Below are 9064 nucleotides of genomic sequence, written 5' to 3' on the forward strand. Positions count from 1 at the left end.
GTTTTACGTGCATGCACGTGGCCAATCAGAGGATGACATGAACGCATTTTTTTTTTTGTGTGTGTGTGTGAAAACAGTCAATATTTTTTTTTTTTTTATGCAAAGCGAGGTATCACTCAGTAGCCGCGCATATAACGTTGCATGTGCACGTTTTGTGTGAGAGATACTGTCTTTATTGTTATTTTTTGTTGTTGCTAATCGCTTCTGGATTGTAATCAACACCTCCATATATTTATCATGGGACAATCAATGTCAATATTTCTGAGTATACATTATTGTGCTGTCATTCCTGTTATTCATTTACATAGCTGATCAGTTAGTCTTTCTAAAGGCACACAGTCAATTTCACCTCTACTGAGTTCATTTCAGTGATTTGCAAGTCCAGTAATTAGGGGTATTGTGGACTATGTGGTTTCAGGGTGCATGTCATTACACTTGAGTGTAGAAAGTAATAGCCTGAGTGTGCGCAGGCGTGTAACTATCGGTAAGCAAGGTACGCGGTTGCTTACGCCCGGACCAATCAGGGGCTCGAAGATATTGATTGACAGCCAGGGCCCCCTATCACATTGTCGTGACAATCCAGTCCCACGTGCAGCCACTGATCAAACGCGAGTCAGAACGGCTCAAAGATCATTTCCTTGTTTCTGATATGAAAATGAGACCGTTCTCTTAATACATCCATGGACGAGACACGTGTGTGACTCGAATCTCACATTTACCAACAAAAGGTACAGCGAAAGACCGTGCAAAACATTTCAGACCGTCCAGCCAACCTGTATACATGTTAAAGGGGTGATAGAATGCAAAACCGATTTTACCTTGTCATAGTTGAATAACGACAGTTTGGTGGGTAACTAGGACATTAATAGAACCTCAAAATCCCATTGACACCTCTTTCCTCTGCAAATCTCACAATTTGAAAGTGCCTTTGAAAACGGGCAAATCTTAACGAACCACCGAGTTGATGTCAACTCGGCTCTTCCTTATTTGGCTTATCTCTACCTTTGTCACGCCCCAACATTTACATAGGCTACACCACTGATCTGAGATCAGGTAGTCTTCTGAATAGGTCGCGCAGATCTCAGAAATTCTATACATTGTTCATCTACTATTTTATCACTAAATTCACTTCTGAGACTTTTTAATGCGAGAAATCAACTATGTAGAGGTCAAATATGGGCCGTTTTAAGAAAATTGATGGCTAATTGCAAATTTTGTCCGACTGTGTGTCGGTCACCGTTTCTGGGTTACTGGACCACCAAACAGCGCTGCCCTGACAGAGCTCCAGGGCCTGCAGCTCACTGTCCTCCTTCCCTTCTTCCTGCTAAATGGCCGGTGTGTGTGAGTGAGAGCGCGGTCAGCGAGCTTGTTACGCCCGCAATCTCTTACCACAGGTTCCAGTTAATTATAATTATAATGGATATGTGTGTTGAGTTATTTAAACAAACGATCGGGGAAATAAACGCCTCTTGTCCACGAGTGTGCTGGATGGAGCACTATCAATGAGAGCTAGCTTGCCTCCTCCTAACGAGAACTCTGAAATTCACAAAAAGGCCTTGAGCTGAAATCGGACACAAGTGTTAGCTTTGTAAGACCTTGGGGTAGCTGTACTATAAGTGGCGTGAAGAAATGCAAACTATAAATATACTCTAGTTATGTCGAAAGTGTAGCTAGGTAGCCGCGATCTTTACCCATAGGATTGAAGGGACACTAGCAGCTAACGAAACCCCTCACATTCACAAAAATGCATTAAATTGAAATTGGACACAAGTGTTAGCTTTGTAAGACCTTGGGGTAGCTGTAATATTAGTGGCATCATGAAATTCAAACTGTAAATATGCTATAGTTATGCCGGCAGCTCCGCAGATCTCCTAGCCCCAGTAGTCCAGTAACCCAGAAACGGTGTCTTTGTCCTGGGTATAGAGCCCAGCAGGCTGCTGCTTTCTCGTCAGACTGTGTGGAGCTCCTGAAAGTCCGACACATCTGACCAAATTTGCAATTAGCCATCAATTTTTGTAAAATGGCCCATATTTGAGCTTTATATAGTTGATTTCTTGCATAAAAAAGTCTCAGAAGTGAATTCAATAACGAAATAGCAGACAATGTATAACTTTGCAGTGTCTGAAATATGAGACCTGCTGTCTCATCTCCAATTTATGTGTATGTGGTTCGCTCAACCAATCAGCGCGCAGCTCATCTAAATATTCATGAGCACACCATATTTGGAAGAAAAGCTCTTGTTACAAATAGGGCCATATTCACAGGGTAGTTAAGGGCCCATAAAATAGCACTCGGGCAATTTTCAGCCCAACCAATGTTACATACCCTGTTAGGAGACCTTAGGGAACATTGTGAAATACCCTAAATAATCACTCTATCACCCCTTTAACATCAATGTACGCTGTAACGATTTTTCACTATAAAGTCGCTGAAAGCTGCTGCTGTTTCAATCCTGTCGGCTCTCTGCAGCGGGCGGGACTGCTGCTCCCTTCCCCTGTGACTGACGCGCGCGCACACACACATACACACACACAAACACACACACAATCACGTATGGTGGATGCAGGAAAATATCACTAAATACAGGATGACCTAAATTGAGGACAGCTACACTCGTTATTGTAAGTGCAATGATAAGTTAAAGTCCAATAAGTACTTTATCAAACCGTATGAATGTGTGTCCCAGGCCAGGATAGGAAATGAACTAACAACGTAAAGATCAACAGTGACAGACATATATTATTCATTCAATAAATTAATATTTTTTATCTTAAATCCACCAGCCATTTTCATATTATACCATTTGCAGCATCCTGATCCTTTTTGGTAAGGTTACAAGGAAATCTCAGCCCAGAGTAATTAATTAAAAGTAATAATTTTTATTCTTCCCAAAACAAGTTTCCTTTGTTGCTTTCACTGTCTTCTGCAACTTCATTGCAACAAACATACAAAAGACATTGCAACTTTTATCGCAATATTTTACAAAAGCTTCCGCGAAATCAGGCATTTTGGGCCGCAACAATCTCAAAAAAAGGCCGCAAAATCCTGGAGGGACTGTCCTTGTGTGTTTTTTCATGTGTTATGGTGCGCATTCACCAGCGTTTTTTGTTGTTGTTGTGGTGCACGTAGGCTACTCCTACATCTCATCTCTTATATGCTGTGTCTCTATGATCCTATCCTGTCCTATTCATGGTAGCCTACTCGTGGACATTGCACCGTCATCACGTGCTGTAGTAGGCGGGCCCGCCTTGATAATCCTGCATAAGGGCCCGGTGTCGGCTTGCTCCACTGAGTGCAACGACATACAGTATAATATGCTATAGGCTAATCTTGACTGATAATCTTTTGTATGATATAAAATGGTCCTTTGATGTAATGAAGACGTATAATAATCACAATGAGGTTACTGGAAGAAAGAAAGTTCAAAGAGGATGCCAATAGAGGGAACAACAGTGTAACAGAATTTCCTCAAGTAAATACTTTTTATGAATATATCAGAGCATCAGGATGTCCCATTTTTTCTGATGATTTCAAAAGGGAGAAAAAGAGATACTAAGAGAAAGGGATGAGGGGATTAAAAAATGACATAAATTTGAATGCCGTGTTGGTGATTTAAATGCCTTTTCCACTAACAAAAAGTTTGTTTTCCATTCAAAAATCTTTTGTGAAAAATCTTCTCACAGTGGTAAGTCAGCTTTCTTGGTGTCCATGGCAACTGTAAAAGACAGAAGGCACTCTTCGCCCATTTCTTCTTTCTGCTGTCAGCCACTCTTCTCCACACCACCCATTAATGCTCCAGCATTTTCTTTCCACTCAACCTTTTTCCCCATTTTCATTTTATAATGTTTCCTCTTCTTTCCTTGCTGTCTTCTTTCATTGTAAACTACTTCCTAATATGTCTTAAATTCCATAACTCTCACTGTGTCTCTCACTCTCTCCATGTTTTTCTCTGTGTATGTCTGACTTATTTTCCTTTGCTCATGGACTAATGCATTTTGTTTAAAGTTTATCAGCTGGTGGCTCAGCAGATCAACAAAATTGAGGACAGTGTCCTCAGAGTGGTAAAAGGTCAATTTGAAGAACGCGTACGAACATTGCATAGACTGCATTCCTACAAGCTCTCTCCCAACTCAGCATGGACTGCCACTTTCCCATACAGTGTTTAAGTTGGATGAGGATTGTGATCTAAATGAGGTAAAGGAAAATAAGAGAAGCATCTCAGTCTTGGCTTGAATGACCTAAAACTATTGAGCCATAATCCAGTAGTCAACATCTGCCAGACATGCAGACACTTGTGATGTTACCTTTCAGAGCTGTTCTGGGAGAGCCTCTATAATGGGCTGATTCTGTGAGTGTGCTGTTTCTAACCATAATTGGTTTGGGCTGTGTATGGATTTGCAAGCTTCAAGACTCAAGTGTGTACACATACATACAGTATAATGTACAGGACAAAGCATGCATAAAATATTCTACACAAGTTTGCAAAACCATAAACATTTTGTTGAGTTAAATATACAGCAACCACATATATACAATTATATATTTGCAATTAATATGATTTGATTATGTCACAGATATGTTTACTATAAATACCATTACATGTTGGATGTTGTGATGCTTTGTTTTTTTCCATTATCCAATTCTAATTGATTTTGTTGCGATGATGAACTACTGTAATGAGATGTATTTATTGTTTTATGGATCCCTCTTTCATTCCATGTTTACTGTAGTCACAGAAATGGTGGGAGTTTCTGCCTCTGGCGTTGTAATGCTGAGCAGATAATCTCAATAAAACAGCGGCTTGCCTCTGCTGCTGCAGAAATTACATTTATTAATTTCAAGGCACTAGTGCTTTGGTGGTAATGATCTCCTAAACATGTGTTTCACACTGAGTGAACCCTCAAGATGCAGATATCAAAAATGTTTCCTTCGGTTTTCAATATGTTTAACACAAAGAGGATCATTGTCACGCAAAAAACTAAATAAAATCTCCTGGTTCCATTGTTAATACTATCTTACCAGAGAATGTGTAAATACTAGATCACAATAGTGAACGACATAGATGGAGTTTCTGAACGTTCTTTTTAACTGCAGACATAAGAGGGAGAATAGGAAGCACTGCTTTGACAAATGGATCCATCAGCCGCAGGCAGGCAAGAACATCATATATGTGACTAGATGAGTGTTGAAGAGATTCATTACTTGTTAGGTTCCACAAAATCTCACATCTGCTTCCCAAGCCTCAACATTCGTTGAATCAAACAAAGTGTGGTTCGCAGAGGAGCTGTACAGAAAAGAGCAGAATGATGGGATGTCATTTTCTCTCATCTCAATTGCTCTTTCTCTGCTTCTATTTTTCTCTTTAGCTAAAAGAGAGGCCTTGAGGGTTTGAGCAACGGGTCTCAAAAAACAAAAGGCACAAAGGCAAAGCCAATTCACGATATTTTATTGTGTGTGTGTGTGTGTGTGTGTGTGTGTGTGTGTGTGTGTGTGTGTGTGAGAGAGAGCGCGAGAGAGAGAGAGAGAGAGAGAGTGAGAGAGATCATGCTGTGTCTATGAAGAACAGAGTAATGTAGGGTGTCAGTGTGTGGGGGGAGGGGATAAGAAGGAGAACTGTGAGAAAAAAATACAGTGAGGCAATGCACTGAGACATGTTCACCATAAAGCCAATAGAGTTTGATCAGGTTGGGATTTGTGTGCCATCGATGTATTATCCATGGATGACATCACTGCTCAAGTTGAAGTTGAGATCAAATATCATGTAAAGAGATTCATTACTCGGCTGAGAATGACATAGAATGTATTTGTTTAAACATAACACTGTCACCGCAAATGTGTTTTATTCTCATTGGTGTATATAGACCACCCTCTGCAAAATCTGTTTTCTTTGAAAAATGAAATGCTATACTAAGAGAATGCAGCTCAGATAAGGAAGTAATTATAATGGGTGATTTTAATATAAACTGGGATGATAAGTCCGCTAAAAAGGCACTGAAAAAAAATCACAAATAAATTTGATCTCAGACAATTAGTGAAGGGACCGACTAGGATAACTCCATCATCCAGAACACAAATTGAATTAATTTTCGGCAATAAACCAGACAGAGTAATTAAATCCTTCAACATGATCACAAGTCTATCAGACCATAATCTAATCCTCTTAGCTAGAAAACTCACAAAAAAGCGGGCCTATATGTCATCTAATGCAAAGCACAGCCAATTTAGAATACCAAAGAGTGAATTATGTAATTATGAAAATGCAATTAAGAACATTAATTGGAATGAACTACTGTCTGGCTCAAATGTGGATGATGACACCCATGTGTTTTTATCCACAATTCAAAATACAACAGAACAATTTCTAAAGAAAAGTAAAGTCAAAGGTGATGGTAAATGTACTCTGCCCTGGATAAATAGTGATATACAGAAACTACTGAAGAAGAGAGACCTTGCCCTGCGAACCTCTCTTAAGACAAAACTATTGAATGACAGACATATCTTCACTTCACTTAGAAATAAGATAACAAAGGACATCCAAGCGGCTGGTTAAAGCTAATTTCTTTGTAAGTCTGATAGGGGAAGCAAAGGGAAATCCCAAACAAATCTGGGACAATTTAAAAAAATAACTGGAAAGCTGCCTAATGACAAAAAAAACAAAACAGCTAGAAAAAAACGGCTGTCTGGTAAAAGGAGCTGTAGAAACAGCAACTCTCCTTAACTCTTACTTTGTGAACTCTGTTACGGAAATAGCAAACTGTAATTATCCTGCACCCCAAGATTTACCATCTATATATGTCTCTCAACTGGTCTTTTCTCTAACAGATGTCTCTGAATCTGTAGTAAAAACAACTCTGAACTCTCTTAAAAATTCCAAATCAAAGGATGTTTTTTGGACTGGATGCCATGCTTATAAAAAGCCATACAGATATCTTAATTAAGCCAATAACAAAGTTAATAAATGCTTCAATTAGAGAAGGGACATTTCCGAAAGATTGGAAGTCAGCCATAGTTGACTGATGTGAGCAACTACAGGCCTTTTAGCATCTTACCAGTTGTCTCAAAAATTGCAGAGAAATGTGTTGTTGAACAAATGACCACTCATCTCAACACTAACCCAATTTGGTTTTAGAGTAAATCATTCCACTGAGATGGCAAATTGCTTCCTCCTGGAGAACATTAAACTTAAACTTGATAAAGGAGGTGTTGTTGGGGCTATATTCCTGGATTTTAAAAAGGCATTTGATACTGTGAATCATCAAATACTCATTTATAGATTAGCCAATTTTAATTTTTCATCTAACGTGCTGAATTGGATGAAGTCTTATCTTGCAGATAGGTTTCAGTGTGTAAGAGTGGGAAATGAAACATCCCCCTTCATGATCAATGAGATGGGTGTTCCCCAGGGTTCTATCTTAGGACCTCTGTTGTTTAGCTTATACGTAAAAGACTTACCATCAATTTGTACAGGGTGTGAAGTTCAGATGTATGCAGATGATACTATAATATACGTCCATGCAAAAACTAAAAGAGAAGCAATTCTTAAACTTAATTTAGCAATGGAAAATGTAACTACATGGCTTGACTCACCTGTGTCTAAATGTTAAGAAAACTGTTTGTATGTTTTTTTTTCAAAGACACACTCCGCTTCAGATTGTGATCACAAAATCTATGTGTCTGGTGAGAATATTCAAGTTGTCTCTCATGTCAAATATCTCGGTATCATCCTTGACTCCAACTTGTCTTTCAAAAAACAAGTGAAATTAAAGCTGCAAGCAGCGATGGATGGGCCCTCGCGCCTTTGCGCACGTCGGGGTTACTGGCGGACGCCACTCCTTGCGACCGTGCATTTGCGCGACACTCAACAATGAAAAGGGAACTCCCTGCTGAGTTAAACGATACCTGACACAAGACTGTACGTCATACAGTTCATAAGCTGTGAAAAGGGGCGTGGCTAAAGCATCACCAATTAAAAAGGAACTCTCTGCTGAGTTCAATGATACCTCACACAAGGGTCTACATCAAACCGGTCATTAGTTATAAAAGGGGGCGTGGCTAAAGCTTAGGGGGCTGGTCAAACCATCACCAATGAAGAAGAAACTCTCTGCTGAGTTCAATGATACCTCACACAATACTCTACCTTAAACGGTTCAAATGTTATGAAAGGGGGCGTGGCCTGAGCTAGGGGCGTGGTTAAAGTATAGGGGGCAGCTCAGTATCACATGAAGACCACAAATTATAAGTTTCATGTAAATCGGATGATGTTTGTCATATAAGGCACATTTCCTGTTGCCAGCGGGGGGGCGCTATGACCAAAAGTCAATTTTGGCCTGTAGATGTCCTCAGGCCTGGACCCTTGTCAATCGTGAGAAATGTCGGGCAGATACGACAACGTACACTCAAGTTACAACAACTTCTTTGTTCATCGCTAAACACTCAAAATGGCCGCCACGCCACGCCCACACTGTTTGACGAAAAGTTTTTCTTTTAATAACTTTTCATCTTTAAGGTATTGAGATGGTACAGACCAAATTTCAATCTAAACCAAAGTCCATTGGATGAAATCTCTAGGAGGAGTTCATTAAAGTATAGCACCTTGACTTTAAGGCCTACTTCCTGTTGCCATTAGGGGGCGCTATGACTTTGAGTAAATCTTGTCCAGTAAATGTCCTCAGAGTTGGAGTGTTATGAATCCTGAAAAGTTTCGAGCCAGTTGAACAATGTACACTCAAGTTACACCCACTTCCTGTTTCGGCAGCGAAACGCCCAAAATGGCTGCCCCGCCACGCCCTATGACGAAAAGTTTTTCTTTTAACAACTTTTCATCTTTAACGTCTAGATGGCACAGACCAAATTTGAAGTTGATCGGATGAAATCTCTAGGAGGACTACGTTAAAGTACGACCAAAATTGCACTAATTTCGAACTTTGAAATCAAAATGGCGGACTTCCTGTTGGGTTTAGGGTATGGCTCTAAGGCGTTTTTTATAAGTCTTTACATGCTACATATGTGTACCAAGTTTCGTGAGTCTACGATAAACGCACTGCAGGGGCTCCATTTTTTAAGC

The sequence above is a fragment of the Sander vitreus genome, chromosome 1 (genome assembly GCF_031162955.1).
Source record: "Sander vitreus isolate 19-12246 chromosome 1, sanVit1, whole genome shotgun sequence".
Classification (NCBI taxonomy): domain Eukaryota; kingdom Metazoa; phylum Chordata; class Actinopteri; order Perciformes; family Percidae; genus Sander; species Sander vitreus.